This window comes from Maylandia zebra, linkage group LG2 (assembly GCF_041146795.1).
Source record: "Maylandia zebra isolate NMK-2024a linkage group LG2, Mzebra_GT3a, whole genome shotgun sequence".
Lineage (NCBI taxonomy): Eukaryota > Metazoa > Chordata > Actinopteri > Cichliformes > Cichlidae > Maylandia > Maylandia zebra.
In genome coordinates, this window is record NC_135168.1 from 20,435,228 (window position 1) to 20,459,620 (window position 24,393).

The following is a 24,393-nucleotide window of genomic DNA, read 5'->3' on the forward strand; positions in this document are numbered from 1 at the left end:
ACGTACAGCTCCAACAGGCGCGTCTCCAACGTGTTGACACAGTTTAAGGATGTGATAAGTCAAAGCTGGACGCGCGAAGCTGCAAACTGTTTCAACGTTTATTAAAGTGCAGTGAAAAAAAACTGTTAAAATCCAGCTGTTCTTCGATGGAAGAGACATTAATCTCTGAGATAAGACTAAAAAAACAGATGTTAATTATTTGAGCTGAATCCCAAACTAACTTTACTGAGTACAGGCGCTGTTATAAAACAAATTCCGTCGCTAAGACGTTCAGGCGCTCACAGAGGTGAGCTTAAAGTCACACCACCTGACAGGAAGCACTGACAGCTACACTCTGAGGGTAACCATCCACTGTGGTGCATCAAACAGGAAGTACTTACCGTCAAGGACCTTTCTGACTGAGATACCAGAGGAGAAAACAGACTTTAAAACAGTTAAATGCTAATGGAGTTACTTTATTGTTACTTTACTAATCATTACTTGCACGAAAGAAAGCGTGACATAAACAGTTTGACAGGCACATATTCAACCAGCAACCTCCAGGATTAAAAAGCAAAGAGCCACAACCTGCAGTTTCTCCAGTGTCCACCAGAGGCTCCAGCAGTGGGTCGGCCATTTTTTTTATGGCAAGCAACAGTGGGAAAGCTGTTTTGGTATGTTTAGCTCCTTCATACCAGCTGTACAGGTGGTACATTTATTTTCTAACTGACCTGTTTAATTTTATTCAGGCTTAAAGTTTGACTGAGAGGCAGATGTAGCTGCTAGCCGTCTGCTAGGCTTCACCTGAACTCACCTCTGGACCGTGTTTGTGCCGTTGGAGCTCTTTGGAGCATTTTTAATGCTGTCAGGTTAGTCGTACTAACAGATCATCCAAGAAGCTCCAGTTTTGATGAGTGAAATTCTTGGATTTGGATGTTACTTCACACCAATTAGTAGGTTTGTGTGTATGAGACACATAACTTAGCTCTCTTCTTTAAATTTGGTCATTTTGGCTCCAAAGTCAGCACAGTGGCGACCAAAGCAGTGCAGTTGAGGCTTCACAGACATATAAATTCCAGTGTGCGGGTGATAAAATGTTCCAGGGGTCTTTGAATGGATTCTTGAGGAGGTTGTTGGTATACTTGATGAAGTTTTGGGATCCTGAAGCAGGTTCTGGAGGTTCTTACTTTACAGCAGAAATAAACATGTTTACAGCCTGATACAAACAATTTAAAAAGTTTGCCAAGACTTTGGGGTTTCTGTTGATAATTATGCAAGAATAAATATTTTTGAAGGTGCTGCTGTAGTAACCTAAACAGTTTTGGCAGCAAACGGGGACCAAAATGTTTTCCCTAAACATAAAATTACATTTAGTTTAGAGTTTATTTTCAAGGAGGCCTGTGCATAAAACTGACTCTAACTCTAATCTTCAGCCACATTGGAGGCAAAACTACAAAAAACTGTGTCACTGTCCATAAATCTAGGAACCTGAGAGTACACACCATGTGGAATACTTTCAGAATAAAACAGGAAGTGAAGAATAACCAAAGCCCAGAACAGAGAGTCCAAATCTTTGGGCTCTGGTTTCCAGCTGTACGCCTCAGCTGGCCGTCTGTTCGGACACAGCAGCTCTGACCTTTACATCAAACCACCAAGGCGCCGCTCGTGTTTCCCACCTGCTTCCTGTCACACCTCCAAACGAGCACCTCAGACTCCACCTGAGAGTCACGTGACGTCTTCCTTCGTTGACATTCAGCCGGTGTTCCTCTGGAGTTCGGGGAGTCTTGGACTGAGGCTGAGATGAGATTATGGGCATTACGTTCTAGACATCCTGCGTCATCGCCGTCTCTGCCAAGGCGATGTCAACAATGCCCAGAATCCACTGCTGCCCATAATGAATGCACTCCAATATGTAATGACTGAGTAATCACATTATTTGCACCCTCGACTTTATTCTGACGAAGCGGCCGCCTGCATCTGTGCTCCGGTGGTAATTGCCAGGCCGGGGCGGCGAGCGCGAGCATTTGCATCCTGCACTGGGGAGTCGCATTGCAAATGATTATGCTGAATTGTTTTTGCAACAGGAATGTCCAATCCAATAAAGTTAATGATCTTGAAAGACATGGAGGGAAAGGAGGAGGAGGGAGGAAACAGAATCGATTAAAATGCAGATGTTCGCCATCCGACGGAAGCTGCGACGGTGGCGATGTGTCGATGTAATTAAACCCCACTTTTTGTCAATTTTTTTTTTACTTGCAGGAACTGCTTCAGCTTCTCGTTGGGCTTCACATTCATCACTTTCTGCTCGCTCAAAGCAAATAAAATGCTGCGAGTTTTTCCTCGCCTGATGAGAAGCATCATTATCCAGCACTTTGCAGCCTATTAGCTGTAATTTCCTTATCAATCTTAATTTTAAAACATCCAGTTAATCACAGTCGTAACCTTACGCAGAGACGTTTCCATCTTTCTGCAAAATTCATGTTGATTTTATTTAAAAACACAGAGTCGGAGATTTACAGTCATGACAAGTGTCTGTGGGGGGAAAGGGAGATTATTAAAGGTCCACAGATTAAATGATAAAATCCTGAAGATCAAAACAAAGCAGCTTATCCACATGAATTGTGGGAAATGTAGTAGTTGTTATATCAGTGCAGCCAGTGTTGAAATCACAGATGTGTGACAGCTGCTGTAAAACTGTTGGATTTTCAGGTAAACCACAGAGCAGGTGGGTGCTTCGCCAAAGAGGCTGTGAGCACACTAACAGCAGCTAAAATTAAATAATTTTAGTCACAGGGAGGCAAAATCTGGCGAGTTTGCACACCCAGAAACTCACCTGTTGTCACGATGGAGACCAGCGGTCACAGCTCTGGTCATGGCGAACGCCTGGTAGTGGACTGCTCTGTAAAATGATGAGTGAGGTCTTTCAGGATCCGACTCGCCGTTTATCTCTTCATCTCTCTCTCTTTCACCCAGGCCTAACTGAGTCTCCACCTGTGGGTGGAGCTGCCCTTTGCCACTGTTGCATCTGTTTTCCTCACGGAGTCAAGCAGTCTCTGTGGAAACAAGAACTTACCTGTTACTCACATGCCCACCCACCGGTTACCCCTCCTCAGCCTGAAGCCCTGCAGACCCCTCCTGAGCACTCCAGATGTTCCAGCACACTTAGTCACCTGCCGATCAATCATTCCATACATAGTGTAAATAAATCTTTGAAAACCTTTTTCTGCATCCGGAAACTGCATGAGAGGTCTCAGCTGCTCTCCTGACCTGACACATCCTCTTCGGTCTCAGTGTCTTCCACGATGAAGGATGCCGTTTGGTGTTTGTAGCTGTAAATCCAGCTCTCATCTCCACTTTGTTGGAGACCCTTCCAGGCTCGGACACGGCACCGGGCACAGAGAGCCTTCCCATGTCACAAGTTGAGATTGTCTGTGATGAAGATCCACTGTCTGCTCACTTTTCAAAACATTGTTTTGGAGATTGTCTCCTTGGAGCGGTACTCCTGACTGTAATCCTGTTTTAACACAAGTTTGAAAGGTTTTGTTTCTGTCAAGTCCAATCTGCTACAGATCAAAGAGGTGGTGCATCGTCACCTTCATGTGCCGACGGGCAGATATCGCTCTTCAACCGGTCAGGAAATACAGATTTTCCAAGACAGTGTTGGGGGCTCGCCGACCTAAACAAGCATGAATGAAAACAAACACAGCTACACATAAAAGTCTACTTTAAAACATAAGCTACAGAAACACCTGTTTTTCTCTCATTTGAAGATGATGATGATCAGTGTTACGGATCATTTCAAACGCCACAAGCCTTCACAGTCAGTCACATGGGTTGGCGTCAGCAGGGTCAGCGATACGCAGAGATGCAAACATGAAACCAGAGCAGGACGACTTGAATGCATTAATGGGGAAATACTCTGATCTCTTTGAGAGCGTCCATCAGCACAATCAGAGGTTAAAGATGGCCATAATGATGAAGGACAGAGTGCCAGCACCTTTAATTTAATGAGTTATTAAATCTGATTAATACATTAAATATCAGCAAGTTTGGTTTTCGTGTGCTCTCTTGCTTCCAGCTGACGCCACGCAGGTAGCTGCTCAACAAAATCACAAAGTGATCTGCACGCCGTGTTTTCCTCTTCATCATCACGTATTCATGCATGCAGATCCACTAAAGACGAGCAAATAGAAACCAAACCTTTCAAACACATGAGCAAAAATCTGAAAAACGTATGTTTGGATCACATCATGTCTTTGAGGTGGAGTTGTGCTGATTTTTCAAAATAAATGCTCCTGTTGTATTAGAGGGGGACTCTTCATATTTTAACCCAAACGTCCATGTTTTCCTGAACATAATTAAATGTTTCTGGTGCAGAAACTAAACCAAACAGCTTAAAGCAAACAGTGGCCTTTATGTTCACACCACCATCATCGCCTCATCTGCCTCCTTATGAATGCCCTTTAAAACAAACTGAAGCATCACTTCCAAATTTATCATCCAGTTACTCAGCGTTATCATTTTATTGTTTGTTAGAAGTAAAAAGCGTTCCCTAAAATTTAATTAAGTTAATTTACGATTACAAATCGTTATCGAATACCAGACAAAACAAACTTGGGCCAAACACTCAAGGGGGGTTTAAGGATTTGAAGTGAAACACTACATTTGTAAAATATTTGTATGATTTACATGTTTACTGCGCTCCGAGCAGAGAATTCAGGAAGTATTATACGACGTATTTATTGGTTTGAATATGAGGTTTGTAGAAAAAACAGAATAAGAGAGCTCGGGTGTATTCATGGAAAAAATAAGCTGCTCAATCCTTCAAGCAATAAAACCAGCGTAGTGTTATTAAGTGCCGAATATTCCATGAAACTGGGCTCAGTTTGTATAAAACACATTCTGCATAGAGTGTACTTTTTTTCTCACATGTAATTAGCCGGCCTGTGTGATTACCAGGTAAAACAAATTATGTGTTTTGTTGGCAGCAGATAAATCTGCTCTCAACTCGCCGTAATGACCCGTGTAATTTTTAAGCAGCGCCTACATCGTGGCTCTTTTAACACGTATCATTAGTGGGGTTGTATATTAGATATACATTCTGTGGCTTAATTTGGTCTCCCAGGAGCACTTGTAATGATGCAGCTGCTGGCTACAGGACACCTTTAATTTATTTATTTTAAATGTTGAGAGTAATTGAGTTCTTGAGAGATGTGAGGAGAGCCTGCTGCTGCTGCTGGTGGGGTTTCTTCTGAAAAATGCATTAATTCCACACCGCAATCTGTTGCGAAAATTAATATGAAGGGAAGCATGTAATGTGGAGGGATGAGGAGGAAAATATATAAAAAGCAGGCAGGACTTTCTCGTCTAAACTCTTCAGAGAGGAAGCCACGGCTCCGGTGGAGTTATTTATCTCCCTCTGAAGGGTTATTTATTACAGACAATCAAAACGGCTCCTGCGCCCTCGCAGCATTGCAGCAGCTGCAGGTGATGATAGAAATCATTTGTTCCACACATCTCATAACGCCCTCCGCCAGACGTCTAAACGGGTCCTCGGCAACTAAACGGTCAGTAATGAAGAAGATGCAAGCAGGTGGAGGAGAGTGTTATGATGCTGATGATGTCAGGGGACACATCATCACGTTTTCACCCGTAAAGATTGAATCTTGTCACATGTAAAGAATAGGGAAGAATAGGGAATAAATGACTTTATGCACAAAATAAACATAATGGGCCCAACATGGAGCCCTGGGGAACTCCACAGGCCTCTGAACTTTAAATTAAATTAGTCTACATATGTTAAATCAACCTTTTCCTCATTGTCTAGTGTTCCAGTGGTGGATGTTCATATTTAACCACGCCCAAAGTTTCAAATTAATTCATCTCGCCCCATACCCAGCTTATCCTCAGTGTATGCACAAATAATCTCTGTGAGTCAAAAGCTGCAGATTGCTCCAAGCACTCAGATTCACACAATTTTTTCTACTCTTGGATCTGTATGATGTTATAGAGAGGAGATATCCATAAGCTAATCAGAAGAAAGTTGGTGAATAGAATCTAGGTAATGAGATGAGGAAATGAAACTAAATCCAAAGCACAAGAAACAAAGGACTACCAAAAGAAAGCAGGAAATAACAAATAGGAAGAAACAAAGGGACACTAGAGTATGATAGAAGATCAAGGAAATATGGTATCATTTGTTTGAGAAGTTTTTTGAGAAGTTTTTAAGTTTTATTCAGTAATCGTATTAAAACTTGTTTACATTTCTTAAAGAAACTGCTAACTTTCTCAGTTAGCAGTTAAGCTAACATTAGCCTAAAGAAAATGTATTCTAGTCACAGACATCAGAGCAATCAGCAAGATGTTCTATTCAAGCAGGGATTGTTTGGTTTTGGGAATCAAATCTGAACCGGAGATGTCGTTCTCATGGCTAATGTAGCTAACGTTAGCTCGCTCCCAAATCCCAGTCTAACCGAAAGCTAACTCTTGTAGTGTGACCCTTGTCGTGTCTAAATTCATGGGCTGCATCCTCCTGAGGACCCGGCCCACGTAGACCGCGAAGGCCGGGTCCTCAGAAGGTCGGGCACGCCGGAAGTAAACGGCTGTGAAATTGGACGGTCTAGCCTTCTGATTAGCATCACCGCTGTCTCGGTGGAGTTTAATAAACTCAGCTGTCTGCTCCTTGCTATCTAAAATATAACAGGACACTGGTGTAAATTCTCGACCATCTCACACTTTTGTTTAATCAGTTTTCTGTTTGACGTTTATTCAGCTGTGTGAAAACCAAGGAGGAACCCACCCGGGGGATTAATAATGTTTTATTTTATCTAATCGAATCTAATAACTTTAATCTCAGCCAAACCGATTTACTCACGAACAAATAAAACACTGAAAAAAGCCAAACAATAATATTTTTAGGTTATCTAAGTGAATTATATATTACGTTTAACCTGAGTAGTGAAAGGCCACGGTGATCTGAAAATGATGTGCCGGGAGTTGTGCCGTTCTCTGCAGCTCTAGTGACCCTCTGAAAACGTTGAAGCACTTTCGCAAATATGCGATATCTTGATAAACCGATAAACCGAACAGATATTTGAAGTTTACACACCCATATTCTCGCCTGAAAATATGTTAAAAGTTTATTTTGTGACCCAGAAAGATTAATAAGAGTAATTTTGAAACTTAGTAGTGGCCGCCATTGCCGGAAACTGGAGTTTGGCTGGGCCGCGCTATGAATTCTGGGATATGGTAGGCCACGAAGGACACACCCGACCCATCCTTCAGATTCGGGGAAAAGGAGGAGGTATTTGTCGGCTGCATTCGGAGGAGTCTACGAATTTGGACAGCCTTCGGCGCGTAGTTGTGATGTAATCGGTCTACAAATGCGTCCTCATTTGTAGACCGATTACATCATCTGGCTGGCTAACTGTAATGTTTCTCTTTCCTCACATTATTATTCCTTTTTTTATGTGACATCATGCACACAAATAATAACTTACAGATCAAGACAATTTTATGAACATCCATGAGACTGTTGATGTAAGATGCATGCGAGTGTTACATTTAAAGATTCAGCGGCATCATCATGCAGTTGCTTGAATATCCAGTTGGTTAGTTTATTGGATACCTATACATTTTTGAGTGAAATGTCAGTTTTTGAGTTAAAAGGTTAAAACTCGTTGCCTGAAAGTCAAAAGCACTTTCACGGATGTTCAGACATCTCTCAGCATCACGTCGAGCCACAGTCGGCGCCGTCCACCATCACATCACGCCCTGACCTGCAGCGACGCAGGCTGTTTCAGGGCCGACGCCGCTCCACGCTGCCGACCGACCGCAGTGTGAGCAGGAGGAGGAAAAGGAAGGAGGAGTGAACTATAAGATGCTTCCTGCTTCTCTCTCTGCCTGGTTGTTGGCTGGTCGGGCTCCTCAGGGACCGGGCTTTGGACGGAGGCCCAGATCAATGTGACCTAAATTCAAATGCGAATTAGAGACTGTCAGTAGGAGAGGACACTCTGTAAATGAGCTCAGACAGTGCGAGGTCCCGGAGGATGTGGGAACCGGGGCCCCATGTCCGTTGGAGATCTTTAATGAGTTCCAAATGGATATCCAGGACCTGAGCCCCGGCTCCACGCCCTTCCTGCAGGCCTGCAGCCAAGCTGACGGCTTGGGGAGAAGAGTGCTGCGTGGGGCCTGGCAGCCTGGGAACCTGCCGAGGAAACGGTGCAACCACAATGATTAAAATTCTTCTGCAACATTTGTGAGATCTGCAGCTCTAAAAGGGAAAGACTCGTGCTGGAGTTTGAATCCATCTGACTGCAGCGCTCTCAGCTAAATACAGTGTCTTCATGTTGATGCACAAACATCTCATCTGCACAGGGTGGAAAAGCGCTGAATGTGAGGGCTGGACTTTTATTACTGAAAATCTGAAACTGGCTTCTGTTTGTTTTATTCATCTTAAGAATAATGATCGAAGACCTGCCCGGCAAGCTGAACATTCAAAATAAAAGCTCCAAATAAACAGATTGTGGCTGGAGAGAGAAATTTAAAAACAAAAAACAGTTAAATAAATCAGCTTGAGAGTGGTGTAAAAGTGCTGTAAAAACAGAAGTAATGACCTGGATGATAAATCCTTCAGCTACTACGACTCAGATAGCTTCAACTGTCAACAACAGCACCTGAACTCACCTGTATGTTCCTGCCAGGCTCCTGTAGGTCAGGAGGTTCAGCTGCCAGTCAGTTTGTTTTTCAACTGGTGTAGGCTGTGATGGGTGCTTCAGCTCCTTCTAGTAGGTCCCAGTTGTTAGACTGCTCTTGTTTATCTCTGCTTACTGTAGTTTTGATTAGTGTTGGGTCACCTTTGTTTATGTCTTTCCTGAGTAGTGATAGCTGAAGGTTCAGCCTCCTGTTCTATAATGTGGTTCTGTGAGGACTTTAAGATATGACGAGACCTGATTGTTTAGGCCTTTAAGCCTTGTTTGACCTTGAAAAGTTTCAAAATAAAAGTTTTGCCCAAGTTGGATTTAATGTTTAATGTAATAGAGAAGAGTGAAGCGTTATTAACTGAAAGAAGAGTAAGAACATAATGAAACAAATTCAGCTTTGGGACCATTACTGACTGCAGTGAGTGAGATTTGTTTCCTTTTTCTTTAAAATTAAAAATTAAAATTAAATCAGACAAAAAAAACCCCCTAAAAACTAAAGAAGCTGCCTCCCCCTGAGCCTGGCTCTGCTGGAGGTCTCTTCTTGGTAAAATGGAGTTCTTCCTCCCCACTGTCAACACGTTTTTGCTCATAGGTGGACCGCTTGATTGTTTGGGGTTCTCTCTGATATTGTAGGGTATATAAAACGGCTGTTGTTGAGAAACAGCAACTCGTCAATAATGGAGCACTGAGATTTATCACTTCATTGCACTTTGCAGACTCCAGTTGGTCATTTCAAGATTCAACCACTGCTTTATTTTTGTGTTTATGAGTTTATTTTTGTTTGTTTCTATGTGCATTAGTAGCGCATGCACCCACTGCTGAGTGTAGTGCTGTTTGTGCAGGACACTGTTGCAAAAAAGCAGATTTTGAATCTCGGGTCAAAAATGTGCCGCAGATAAACTAAGATGGTTAGAGGTGAAGTTTCAGATTAGTCCACCATTTATCAGATATATATATTTGCAAAAAGTATAACTGTTCTATCAGATTAAAATTAAATCCAGACATTTGACCAGGATGCCTCCTGGGTGAGGTCTTTCAGGCATGTTATGCTGGGAGGAGGCCAGTTCCCAGGACTACACTGGGAATGCCTCGTTGTCCCAGAAGAAAAGCTGGAGGGGGTCTCTGCTTCTCCCGCAACTCTTCCAGAGATGGATGCATGCAAATGAGATTCATGTGTAAAACACATGATAACATCTGAGTTTGGATGGTAGAAGTATTGAATCTGTTCAGGTGCTTCACTGACTGAAGCCGAGTGTAGCAGGTAAGTACAAGTGACAGTGTTAGTAATGAACGTGGTTCATGTCTGCCCTCCACACTGAAGGGCTCAGATCTGAGTTCCCTCACGCTGAGCGGCGATCGGTGACCTTTCTCCATCAAACCTAGCCGCGTGAAGCCTTCTCCTCTGGCTTGGACCTCCGAGACTCAGCTGGAGGAGGCGCCGAGGTCAACGCCGCCACAAAAACCCAACACGCTGCTGTTCAGCCTCCCCGCCTCGCCCCCTCTGTGTTTCCCCTCCCCCTGTGGAGCTGCAGTACAGCGGGGTGAGGCTGCAGTAATTAGCATGCTGATTCTGCATGTAATCAGATCACCCTGGATGCTCGCCGGCCGGCTTCTATACATCAGGCCGAGCCGGGCGAGCATCGGCGTGGGACTGCAGCCGCGTCTGATTGTCTTCAACGCAGCATATGCTAATTGTTGATTGTCTCCAATATTATATGCTAATTGTCAGGAATTAGCATAATTCATTAACATTTGGGCCCTAATTACACAATGAAAAAAGAGTGAAAAACACTCAGCTGTGCTCAGACTGCCTAATGTGTGATGCGATTAATGCCGCGTTCATTTGCATCCAGAGAAGGAGCCTGAAATATTAAAAGTGTTATTCAGAGAAAAGCGTGATTAGTCCCTAATCAAATGTTGTTTCTGCTGTTTTAAAAGGTGCTGCAGAGTTGGCCCTCAGGTGAGAGGAAGCAGCGTTTCTTCCTCGACATGCAAAATGCGAGTAATTAGCCGGCTTCTTTTCGTCTGCGGTTTAGAGAAACAAATGGACGAGGACGCTCTTCAGCGTTTGATTCTCTTTGATGTCTGCAGTTTATCTAATGAGACGCTCAAACAAAAAGAAACAACCAAACTGCTTTGATTTCATCAGAGTTTTAGTCATTCGACGCCTCACTTCATTTAGCAGCCGGCGGCTGGAGCAGCAATCTGAGCATCCGTCAGCAGCGAGCAGAAAGTACAAATACTGCTGTGGAGAAAGAGCTGAGACATGAACAGCCGAGGAGTTAAAGGAAGGCAGAAGCTGTAAACCATCAGTCAACCTTTATTTATACAGCAGCTTCCACACAGGTGACAGAAATAAACAATTTCAAATAATAAAGATAGAATAAAATATGAAATAAACTTTAAAAAGCTTCTAAGAAGAGGTTCAGTGTAATTCAGAAAAATATTTAAATAAGGCATATTAAAAAGATAAAACATCATAGAAAAAAGAATTTGACTTATGTACTGTAATAATAAATAATATAATATAAAATATACCCAAAATAAAGTAAATACAATAAATACGATAAAATACAATAATACTGCATAAAGTACATAAAAAATCCAAATGTTATAGGAAAATATTTTCATTAGTACACCAAGATTATTTGAACAAAAATGAGAGCAATGAACAAATATCTTGCTAGATTACATGCATGAAAAAGATAAATGATCACCATAATAAATCACATTTAAATCAGTGTGTCAATAAAATCACGAGTAACAAATTTAATCCTAACATTTAATTAAACAAATATAATAAATACTGGTTGATAAAACTGAGCGAACATTAAGCCATAATACAATTTAAACAGGTGAGTTATAAAAACAGTCTCACCTGTACATGAAGGTTTAAATTATCTATAGAGACCAGTTTGTGTATCAGGCTGTAAACATGTTTATTTCTGCTGGAGCCTCTGGTGGACGTTAGAGGAACTGCAGGAGCTGCATGCTCCTCTCTTTGGTTTATTTATTGTTTTTTTCATGGGTTCATGTTGACATGAATGGCTGATTTCGCCTGTTGCTTGTTTGTTTCTGGGACTTTTGAAGACTCTGAAAAAGAGAAGAGAGCGAAAGGTCGTCCCTGTGTGTGGATTTTTCTGCCTTTTCTTTCATGTTTCGGTCGCTCTACCTTCGACCTCGGTGTGCCAGCTCATGACGATCTCCAGGACTCGGCGAATGACACATGATGGATGCCAGTCTGTCAGCCGGCAGGGCGAAACCTCGAGTTCAGGTTTCTCTTGTTAAACAGCAGCAGGTCCAGGCGGGGGCCGGGACCCCTCCGCCTCCACCCCCACCCACTGCATGTGAACATGGAGGGCGGGGTTAACTCGGAGGTAATTGAAGCGGGGCTTTTTGTAAGGATCTGCTTCCAATCCACAGGAGAGAGGGGAAAGAGGGGAAGAATGAGAGTTTTAATGAATGGAGGCCGTCATTAAAATGATAACTATTTCCTCCGAGATCACTTCCAATTTAAATGAGGGGGGAAAAGAGAAAAGACGTAATTGAAAGATCTTTTTTTTCCTCCTCCTTCTGCCATTCAAACTGTAAATTTGGATCTCGGGGAGAAGAGGGGAGGCTGTTTGTAGCTATAGCTCACTAGTTCCAATTACTGCTCTTTGTGCTGCTCTTAAAGCCATCAGGGAGCGCCGAGACTGGTATGTTTTAAGCCCTCGGCCAAAAACAGACGAGCAGCCCTGTTTTCTTTGGATCCGCGGCGGTCAAAGGGAACAGATCAGATAGTTTGGAAATGGATTGAAACCGACGTGAGGAATGACTTAATTGATAAACAATGGGGCTGACAGGTTTTATTTTTTGTTTAGTTTTTTAAAGAAGCTGGCCCGTGTTATCCGAACAGCTGCACATACAGTCATATCTCAGGTCCTGACAGCTATTCATCCTCCACCACGATGGCTGTAGATGTGGGTGGAGGAATAACGAGGAAACGCTGATTTTTATCAGCCGCGGGTCACGGGATCACTTCTTCTTGGACATATTTTAGTTTTGTTGGAGAGCTGAAGTTTAAACTTTGTCCTCGGATGTAAAATGCACACAGATACACACTGAGATGGATGGGTGAATGAGCTAAAAAAGCAGCATGGCGTCATCCAACTCACAGGGCCAGTCCTACGCAGGACAGCCAAACCCTGGAAGCTCCTCCCATTTGTCGGGCCACCCATCCGCACAGCTAAGAGCCGACTTCTTCTAAAATCCTCCGTGTAGCTACATGAGTGTGAGTTTCTGTCCTCATATGGAGTCTGTTGTGCTGGGAGCCGCTCGTTTGGTGATTTTTAAGCTAATGTTAGCTAGTGTTGATGCTAGCACTCTGGAGCACAAACGTCATTTAATTTGCTTTTAGATTCATCACAAGTCCTTCACGTAGAAATCAGTTCGCAGGCTGCTTGGGACAACTGGGACAAAAGTGTTAACTGAATGTGGGGGTGGTGGGTTAATGGGTTTATTCTGTGCCCAGCATACATTAAACCTACATCACTTCTAACAGCCTCCAGGGGGCGACTCCTCTACAGACAAAAGGCCTCAAACTATCAGAATGGTTGTGAAGGAATGAACAAAAAAGTGGAAAATCTTGGGGGACAAATAAACCACAGCAAAGTCCAAGCATTTTATTTTTTTTCTATTTTTTCTGCATATAAAACACCAGGGCACAACCACAAAGTAATCAACGCATAATTGCACAAGCAGGACACTTACGTAGGTCACATTGTGGCTCTGCAACGATTCCTGCTGAAATCTGAATCAGACCTGAGAGTCAGAAAGGTCCAGAAAGCAGGTCATGATTAGGGCACGGCTGCCATATGGACGTGCAGTGTCATATGGGCCCCATAATACCCGCCGCATTGGTCACCTCGCAACTCGGAGTGCATTTAAAAGGAATTTGTTGGCAGTTTTTAACACAGCATAGATGAAAATTTGATGTGGAAATCTCCTGAAGTTATGACATTGCTTCATAGTGTACTGGTTAACACATCTGCTTGGCAAGTCAAAGGTTGCTGGTCCAATTCCAGCTGTTGTGTCTTGATGTTATGACGGTTCAAAAAGGCTGAAAAACTAACTCCAATAATGTGCAGGGCTTCATTAAAGCTACTAAAATTATTGCATGAAATAATTTCGGTGGGTAATCTGAGAGGGTGTGTGAGTTTTTTTAAGATGACTTTAAATGTTTCAAATTGGGAAAGTGTCTTCAATTAGAATATCTACAATTTTAACTATATGTACTACAAAAATGTGAACTTTTATTTTTCCCTCTAAATCTAAAAAAAGAGTTTTTCTCTAAATATTGCCTTCAAACCACTGAACCCTAATATTTTGTTTAACCTTCAGAGGCTTCATTATGCTGTACATACACAAAAAAACAAAGCGTACAATCCAAGCCTATTCAAATGGCGGCCCGTGGGCCACAAGCAGCCCAGAAGCAACCTGCGAGTGGCCCTGCCTGTGGTCCTGGCAGAAACACAGTGAACACACAAAAAATTAATTAATTAATTAATTTAAAAAATAAAGAATTGAAATAGTGTAGACTATGAATGCAACACTCCTAGTAGCCTAGCAATATTTAACCCACAATGCACCGTGATGTAAACATATTAAACAATCATCGTAATATATGATGCGACAACAGCATGTCTTTCTCAAAAGCGTAAAATTGACAATGAAAATCGTCGGTTTAACCCTGCCTGGACTGACAAATACTTATTCATTTTACTGCCAAATCCAAATGCCAAACCTATGTGCTTAATTTGCAGTGAGTGTGTTGCGGTACTTACGAAGGCACCACAATGACAACCAGACTTCCTACACAAACTTTCCAGAGCGATCTCAAAAGTACAGTTTAATTGCGAGTTTAATTGCATCTTACAACCAGAGTTGTACTACCATGGTGAGGGTCCTGTACAGCCCTAGAGAGAGCTGCAGCAGCTTCCCTTCGTGTTTGCCTGATATCGGCGAAGAAGAAAAGGCCTCACACAGATTCTGAAACAGTAAAATACTGCATGCTGGCCGAGGTGGATGCCGTGACAAGTGACGAAAAAAATTAAAGTGAGTGTGACATCTGCTCTTAAAAACGTAACCCTGTCAGACAGTTCAAATATTCATAGAGTTGAAGTTCTGGCATCAGACGAGTTTGAAATGCTGTTAGATGACCTGAAGAAAACTGATGTAATGTCCATAGCAGGAGACAAGTTCACAGACAGAACTGATAATGCACAGTTGATTTCCGGTTTGAAAATCTGGCCCAACTAAGTTTTTAGTTGAATAGCCATGGTATAATCTGTTGAATTTAAGACTTCCATATCAGTTTCTAATGCTTCTGACTGCAGACATGCTTACTCCACACCTATAAAATCATGCACATTTGAACAATTATATTTACTTCACAGCGCCCCCCCCCCCCCCCCAATAAAGGGCAAGCCAACCCTATATTCTGTTGTCCACCTCGCTGCTAAGGTTTCAGCTGATGGCTAACATCCTGAACTGCTGTTGAATTAGTTGTAGTTCTCATATCCCCATGTTCCGTCAACTGTAGGTCGAGTAGTAAAAAATGGCTTTGTGCATACATATGTGGCTTGAGGTTGTAGAGGGAGGTCTGCTGGCAGAATAATATTTGACAAAAATATATTCTAAGAGATTTTCAGGATCAAGATAAATGCTGGAGGCGGTGAGGTAAATTTTAAAAAAAAAAGTCCACCGGTTTTCAGATTTTCTGGGCTCGCCCTTTAATTATTTCACATTGGCAAATGATTGCTGAGGAAATAATGAACATTTTTGGCACAGAAGTCAATTGCTCTTTTGTCACATTATACCTGGGCACAGTTCCAGACTAACTCCGGATAAAAATCTGTTTAAAACACTTTTGGCTGAGGTAACCATCAGAGTGAAATGGCTGCAGCCAAACAAAGGATGACTGCACTGTAGCCACAAACCCAGCTTTACCTTCAGAGTGTATGAAAACACTCCTTTCTGTTTAATGAAGCCATATGAAGCTCCTCTTTCTTTGTTTTGTTGCTTTCTCCTGTTCCAGTGGTGGCTGTTCATATTACAAATTATCAACATTTGAAATAATGAGGTCACATATGTAGAAATAACAGCTTTGAGCAAACCTTTTTTTTCTCAATATGGATCTAATGATGTCAGAGAGGGCAAGGCTCCACCCACTGTCCGTTTGTGAGGGGCAGCTAATAAAAAAAAAAACCTTTGAGTGGGAGGAGCTAACAGAGACTGTGTCAGACAGAGGATGAACTTTAGTGCCGCACCGAGGCAGAATATGAGATAAAGAAGAATTATTTTAACCTGTGAATCACCCAAAGCTGCTGTAGTCGAGCCCAGTAATGATAATTATAATATGAAGGTAAATATTTACATGTTCCAGCACAAGCTCGTTCTGTGGCTCTTTTCTCAGTGGCTGGGCTCTCCGTTAGAGATGTGATGAGGAGCTCGGTCATTAGAGAGGAGCTTGGAGTAGAGCCGTGGTTTGGAAATCTGGCTATGATGCCTCCTGGGTGAATCCTAGGCAAGGCGTTTCGGGCATGGCCTACCGGGAGGCGGCCCCGGGGTAGACCCAGGACTCGCTGGAGTCCCTCAGCTGGCTTGGGAACTCCTCAGTACCCCCAGATAAACTTAAAAGCTGGTCAGGGTGAGGGAAGTCTGGCCTTCACTGCTCAGACTGCACCCATAACCCAATCCTGAATATTGATGAAGGTAAATTAAGCTTTAAAGACCCAACCGTTTATATCTTATAACATGTCTTTACAGGTTTTTACTTTCCCCAATCCACAAATTATTATTATATATTTTTTAACTGGAGCTACGTCTGGCTCAACAAACAGTCCTGGTCTCTATGGTCTGGATTTAATCTCCTTGGACAAAGCCAGTTTACACGCAGACTACCGTGTACGTTATTTAAGTACACGTTCCAGCTTAGTTTTAGTCGAGGTTCAGAATAAATTCTTGGTTTTGTTGGTCGTAAACACACTGAAGCTCGGAGGAGTGGGGTTTTTTTCATGCAGAGTTCATGAGTGTGCTAATTGAAAGCCATTATGGGCCACATTATCATACCGTCACCCTGCAGGGACGCAGTGCTCGCTCTGCAGTCTGAACCAAACTCTGAAATCTGCAGCAAGTCCAGAATCACTGTTTACAGCATGTTCAAACAGCTGTCAGAGAGAAACCAGTTACACTACATTACATCTGACACGCTGAGGCCAACAAACACACAGAAATATTGCATAAGGCAATATTTACTGAAAAACACAGGACGTCCAAGACGTGGAATGATGCAAGCGCCTGTGAGAGCGAGCATCTTCATTTTTCTCAATATTCCTCACACAATCGAGGGCTGGGGCGCCAGCATGTTTATCAAAGAAATGACTGATCATAATATCAGCCTTATTGGTCTCAACAGAAATGCCACAACCATCTTGCAGATTACTCCTTGATGAGGAAAATGCAATTAAAACGTCAAGTGCGTTTTATTAGATTCTACCCACCCTGCAGGGTTTTAGCAGCCCCGGGAGTCCCCGGATGCTCGGGCGATGGATGGCATATATAGTGCTGCGAGCAACATTAGCAGAGCCATGCCAAAATAACAGCCGCTTGCTCCCCGATGAGCCGCCTCTCATCACCATACAATGCTGAATGCGTACATGCAGGAGGGCTGCGCTCTGCGCAGGCTCGTAGGGCGCCTCGTATAGACACGTACTCTTCAGCATCGTTTCAAGAAGGATGTTGATGCTAAAAGTCAAAGAACAGCGAGGGTCCGTAGTCTTCTCAAAGTCTGAAAAGTTTCTAGGACCAATGACACTGCGGTGGAAGACTTCTGAGAAATAGAAGGAACATTTCAATGTGAAAGTTAAGGTTGAAAGTTAAGGTTTATGTTTTTATTAAGGATGTTCTAAAAATGTGATGAAAGGCTTTAAAACAGGTAAATTATCTTTGTTTGTTCTTGTCTACAGACCAACATTTCCACTGCAGTCACAGAAAGAAAGTGGTCCTCCTTGGTTTGTTATCTAGAAGAACATGTTTCACGTGTGTTGCAAACACTTCTATGTTGTAGTGGAGCTGTTTGGTGTGGGGGATTACAACAGTATAGATTTTCTGGATTCATTTGACGGCCGTGCTACAAGAAGTTATTTGCTTGAGGCAGCAGGCTTCAGCAAATGTGAGTTGGGAGCAAAGTTGGACAACTCCAAGGTGGGTTCTGCTACATGTTCCACTCCCACCTTCTTCACAACCAGTTTAGCTGCATTACAAGCAAGTTTCTCCTGATTTATCAGGTTGTTGTTGATTAAACCTGATTTACCTGCATACTTTTACCAGTATTTATTAACACCTGAATTAGTGTTGACTTTTCATGCTCTGCTGCATTAGTTATTTCTTTTATAATTACAAATGAAGAGAAGGAAAGAAACTTACTCTATTTCAGCAGCGCTTTCACCTTTTTTTTCTGTTATATATTGAAACTAAAGTGAAATTTGGTTTCACTTTAGTTTTTAAATGGGGATGTTATTAACCAGCAGTAATTACCAAGATAGTGCTGTAGCTAAAATCTGACAAAATGAAGACGCAGCTTAACAACACCAACACAATGACTTCATGCTCTCTTCCTTGTATCTGCAGGTTTCGTTTAAATTATCTGTGTCGCTGTTAATAAGCAAGCAAATCACAAAACAAGCCTGTTTTTTTGCATATACGTCCATATAACTGTCCTTTCCACCTGCCAGGGATGGATTTAGAGACATTTTCTTAGCGTGGCAGGGAAATCAAATCGGGTGGCAACATAAAAGCCATTTTTTTTACACATATACAGGTGATACATTCTGTAATATGTACTATATATGGTTAAAATAAATCAAATGCACATTTCATATAAATGTTGCCTTTCACTTAAACATTTCAGTTACATGAAAAAACATGTGAATTTTGATTTTATGTACTGTATAGTCTATATATTCTCAATAAGCATGTAGCCCACTAAATATAAAATCCAGAAAGCTTCACAGCATGAGGTGGAACAGTTAGATTTGTATTTCATTCATTCAGTTTCACTCTTTTTATTAGAAATAATCACATTGTTACATAAATGTAAACAAAATGTCAGAAAACTGCAATGTCAGTTGCTACTGACAACAAGAAACAAAGCCAGTTTGATGCTATGGGCTGAACCCTTTTTTTTTTAAGTGGGGGGGGGTAATATATTTTGTTTAGAATTTATATTCAGTGTTCATTGTAGCCAGGCTCAAAGAGTTAATGTGGTATTAGGGGGTGGCCAGGGATTATTTTATGGAGGCACATGGCACCCCACCCCACCACAGTAGATCCACCCATGCCACCTGCATGTAGAAACCTCTGGAAGAAAGATCAGTGTTTCCAGATGCTTCAGAATAAACAATCATTGAAACGACTGCATATGAAATCCAGAGAACATCAAAGAGTTTAAAATGTCTGTGACTCAAAGTGAGTGTTGGTGGCCTACAGAACGTCTGTAGTTCACAAATGGACAGCAGTGGTTCTCCGTTTATAGGAGCATGTGACACGGCGGTATTAGCAAAGATAGATGTGGTTAAACGCAGATGGTTTCACATGCAAAACCTCACTGATGAGAACATTGTAGAATATTTAGGGTCTTTATTACATTGTGGTACAGTATACTGGTGTTACAGTCTAAGTCAATTGAACACATGCATCAGGAAACAAAATAATTTTTTATATGTGATATTTTATTTTAAATATTGTACTAAACTCAAAAAAACTTTGTTATCCAGAGGAAAAAAGTTTCAGGTGTAACTGTATGCTGCAACAGCATCTTAGGATTTCATCTTAGGTTTTCACACTATTGATATGCTAATGTCTGTTTGAGCTAGCAGCTAGCTGTTACGTGAACATAGAGTCTCCATAAATGTTTTTTCAAAAATGAGAATGTCCCCAAATTTTGCCCTTCATCAGTAAGAACATCATAGTGCAAAATGGAAACAGATGCACAGACATATGTTTTTTCACTTATTTTAAATACCAGTTTGATTATTGCCGTACTCTACCTGGCAACTCAGATATGGACAAAAAACTTTCATAAAAATCCTCACAAGCTTATCTTTATCCTCCTAATTCAGGGGTGTCGAACTCCAGGGCGGTGTCCTGCAGGTTTTAGATGTGTCCTTGATCCAACACAGCTGATTTAAAAGGCTAAATTACCTCCTCAAGTCTTACGTGAACTGAACAGAAACTTGATGCGTGACCCATCTGAGCTTGTTAAAAACACAAACCGACCTTTCAGCAGAGCCAGTCGGTTTTCTCACCTTTATCGGCCTGGGTGATGTTCACTGACATGACTGTTTCTACACCTTTTTGAGACCGTCTCAGGTGAAGTTTACAGGACAAACTTTATTGCTTATTTTCTGCCGAAGACCAGATTAAGACTGTGTTTCTGTTTTCTTTTGCTCATTTGAGCAACTCACAGTTGATGAGTTCATTTCTTGGAGAGAAGGAATTTTCCCTGAATCAGTAACGGGCATCTTCATCATCCACCTAAACCACACATTAGCCTTTACGTGAACGTTACCTGTGCTCTTAAGGTAGAAACTCTGTCTGTGTTTTAATGAAGAGGATTTCCCCCCCCCAAGTTTTTAAAAGCAGACACAGTGAAATATCATTTGTAATGTTTATGTCAGGCTTAATTTTACATTAATTACTGGATTTGGGTGGATGCGGCGTCATGACCTTTAAGCAGGAGTTTGTTTGGTTACACTTGATAAGATAACGCTGACAGTGGAGCGGGGGAAAAACACAAATAAAAAAAAGAAGAGGGAAAGTAGATCTTTTTAATGTATTTAACAATCGGTCTCTGGTGGACTCATTAGGATGACCAGTTTGACTTATTTTACAGCCACTGGTAATTAGTATCTGCAGGAATTATAGCTATAATCAGCCAAGTTTTCCCTTTGACTTTCTCTCCGTTAGCCATTAACTTTGTGTTATTCTTGCTCCAGGAAGGCGGTCAAATGTGTAAAAAGACAGCAGCCGTAAAACTAATAAAACTGTAGGGTTCCTTCTGGGGAACGTTAATACTTCCAGTGATATGATAATTCTTTTTACTTCAAAGCAGCCATTAAAAAAAGGACAATTTTCACTGCCTCGCTCTGTCTTGATGGAGCCGTGAAGGCCTTGTTGGGTGTGACGGGTATTTGGGGCAGCGGAGCCGACTCGTGTTCGCTCTGCGGGGCTTTAATGTTCCGGATAAATAATCGACGACACGAGACGGGGAGTCTCTTTGGAGGGAAAAACAAATATTTTCAATTGTTTATTAGAGAAAACAATTTTAGTGATCTTCATCAGGGCGTTATGTGTTCTTAGGCCTGTTTGTACCTGTTATTATTAATCTGCCTCGACCCAAACAGCCTTCCCATCAGTGGCTGTTTGTGAAGGGGTTCATAAATACGTGTGACTCGACACAGGTCAGCAGGACATCTGTTAGTAAAACCTATCTGCGTCTCTTTAAGCACTAAACCATTAAACATCCTGCCGTTCAGGTCCCCAAGCAGTCACCTTAAGCTTATTTAAAGGTGATTTTTTTTATTTTCTCAGAGATGCACGGTTCTGTCAGCAGGATGAGATTTGGACAACAATTCAAAATTCATACAAGAAAAGAATCATGGAAAGATATTTAAGATTGTTGGTGATTTAGTTTGGAGAGCTGGAGATGCTCATGGACAGCTCAGAGTCAGAGAGGCTGACATGGTTCAGATATGTGCAGAGGAGGGCGGGTGGATATACTGGGAAAAGGATGCTGGTTGCATGGATGTAGTGAAGGAGGACATGCGGATGAGCTAACGTCAGGCTACATACTTAAACCTCACCACTGCCAAACTCCTGTGCTCACCGGTAATGAGGGTGAAAGTCCTCGACAGCTTCTGTCGTGTATTTGTTGACTGGTTAGCAAACTTAAGCCTTTTTCATAAACACCGAGCTGTGAAAGAAAAATGGAGTCAACATGAAGCGACCTCAGCGGTCCTGATGTTTCTGAATGAGAAACAGAGGAAACGCTGGTTCATCTCATTCTCGGGAGAAAACAGCAGCAGGGAGGATTTCCTGGTTTGATGCTGGAGTTGAAGCTTTCGTAGATATTTCAGGATGTCAGTGGGGAAGTTTGGGCTCACGCTGGCACAGTTGGGACCAAATCTGAGGAGGCAGAGAAATGATTTAAGAGTGCAGATTGACGCAGCACTCAGCTGTGTGTCGGCTATTTGCACATCATTGTGTTTTCTGCACCAGTGCACGCTTTGACCAACAGGCGCACTAGTTGTCCTTTCTTTTAACAAAATGAATGAATATATAACAATAACGATAATAATGCAGGTAAAACAGAAATATTCCAGTCAAAATTTCAGGTCATAAATGCACTGCTGCTGCTTCTGATAATCTGTGGATTAGCTTGCACGGCATCATACTGAACATCTAAGCAACATTAAAGTTAACGGCAACATTTCCCTCCAGAACCGGTTAAACAAAAACTGTCACGCCACAATGGCCTCATGTACAGGGTGCACGCGGCCTCCTGTGACAGCCGGGATATGCTCCAGCCCCATCCCTCGCCACCATAAACTACACACGTGGAAGAATATCAGTGGATGGAAAGTACAGACTACTTTTTTTTCCAATTATGTAATTTTGTTGTTGTTATTGTTGTTATGCTCTGATTATATATGATTTCAGGATGCCCCCCCCCCCCCCCCCCCAGACACACACACACAGCTGTGCGTGGCCCCTGGGCACTTGCCCACGATGCCCGCTGGACATAAATAACATAAATTTATGAGCTAATACCGCAGTGAAAGGCGGCCGTGTGTCTCTGGTGTGTTTAAAAATGGTTTATCAAAGAAAACAAGTTGCCAGTTTTTCCCTCTTCCTTTAATCCACCTGAGAAAACGGCGATAAAGAACCATCAGCAGGATTTTCTGATGCGTGCTGCAGGTTTTTAAACTGTCCACATTATAGGTGTCAAAACTCATTTTTAATACAGGTTTGACTCTCAAACACCGTTAAAGGTCGAAAATAGAAACTTCTCAGAGTGCTCATCAAGAGACAACAAGACCTGTCTGAACTCATTTCACTGTTGTTGTCTTTTTTTATATCCTCCTCTTTTTACTGCCCATCTAATGGCTTATTTATTACATTCATTCTTTATACGCCGGCTCCTGTGTGGCCTCATTACGACTATAGCACTGCTTTGGAATTCCAGGATAATTATGAGCTTCATTGTTTTAATAAGAGTCTCGGTCAGCGTGGATCTCTGCTACATCTTCACAGTTCCCAGTGGGAAATATATGAGGGCAGCACCAGCGCTGGACAGATGGAATCAGACGCACTGCAGGTAAATATTTATACGCTGCTGTGTGAGGGAGGATACTTGAATCTCATCAACTGTCTTGTAAAAGTGGTCTGATGTGGTGTAAATCTATGCAGCTGTACGTCCACGGCTTTAATAAGTCTGTGATGCAACTTCAGCTTGTCTGCTATCTCTTAAATCAAAGCAGCACTTTTCCTCTCATCATGAGGTAATGTTTGGAAACTCTGCTCGGGCTGAGCGGCCGAACACAAAACAACACGTCCATTTTCTCTGAGATAACACGGACGTATGACGTATGTGAAATGGATTATGAAGCCGTGGGAATGGATTGCTCAACGTGTGGGCAGACTGACAAAGCTGCTTCGCTCTGAAGGCCCGTTTAAATACCAGCGTGTGTGCAGCATGTAATAAAATAATGGAAAAATTCATAATAAACATGTAAAGTGATCAGTTATTTTTTACAGCTGTTTGCTTTAGCTGCTGGCAGAGTTCGCCTGCAATATCAGCCAGACTTTAGCCAACTGTAGACCAAGCGTTAGCCAAATTTTGATAAAGTGAGCCAAAGAAAATGTGAATACGATCGTAGTGTAATACGTACAGCGCCGTCTTTCATGTGTAGGTGAGTTTTGGTACTGTACTGCTTTCTCAAGTCAAACAATGCTAGCTGTGCACCTAATGTACATTTAGTTTGCAACATTTAACAGCCATTAACAGCTAGCGTCACACTGCGTATGTTGACCGACACACAATACAAAATGTTAATGCAGCGAAGACGACCACGTAACACCACAGCGCCCATAACGTTTACTATTACATGCAGCACTTGGAAAAAACCGCTGCTGTTAGCTAGCTACCTTGCTAGTTAGCACTGGTATCGTCTAAACTCTTAAAACACATGTAATGTTAGTTCTTCATCAGTAACTGTCTCACTACTTCTTATTGACAGTAAGCAGGGCAGATGTACATACATTTTACCCATAAACGACTTTATTTTTTGGAATTAAAAACTGTTATTCATCGTATTTGGCCATTAGCATAACTAAATATAATAAATTCTAATAAATAAATATGTTAATTTTTATAATAATTTGTTATGATTGTCTGGTAATTTATGTTTTAAATATTAATATTTTTAACCAAACAGAGACTTAGTAGCTGACACCTCTACATGCTAATAGTCAGAGAAAAACGTGTAAGAAAGCTAATCATTGATAACATCCATACAACTCCTATGAAACACAGTAATTGCAATCGGGTGCGGACCAAATCAACTGCACTGAAACCCTTTGGAAAACATGGTCTCAAATGAATTCCAGA

General features: G+C 41.9%; 1 long non-coding RNA gene across 1 annotated transcript; it reads left to right on the forward strand.

The window, feature by feature from the left end:
- The first annotated feature begins 587 nt into the window (after positions 1 to 587).
- LOC143413650 (uncharacterized) lies at positions 588 to 4,040 on the forward strand. Its single transcript, XR_013094269.1, has 3 exons — positions 588 to 653; positions 729 to 848; positions 2,953 to 4,040. It is a non-coding gene; the product is annotated as an uncharacterized LOC143413650 (long non-coding RNA).
- The last annotated feature ends 20,353 nt before the right edge of the window (positions 4,041 to 24,393 follow it).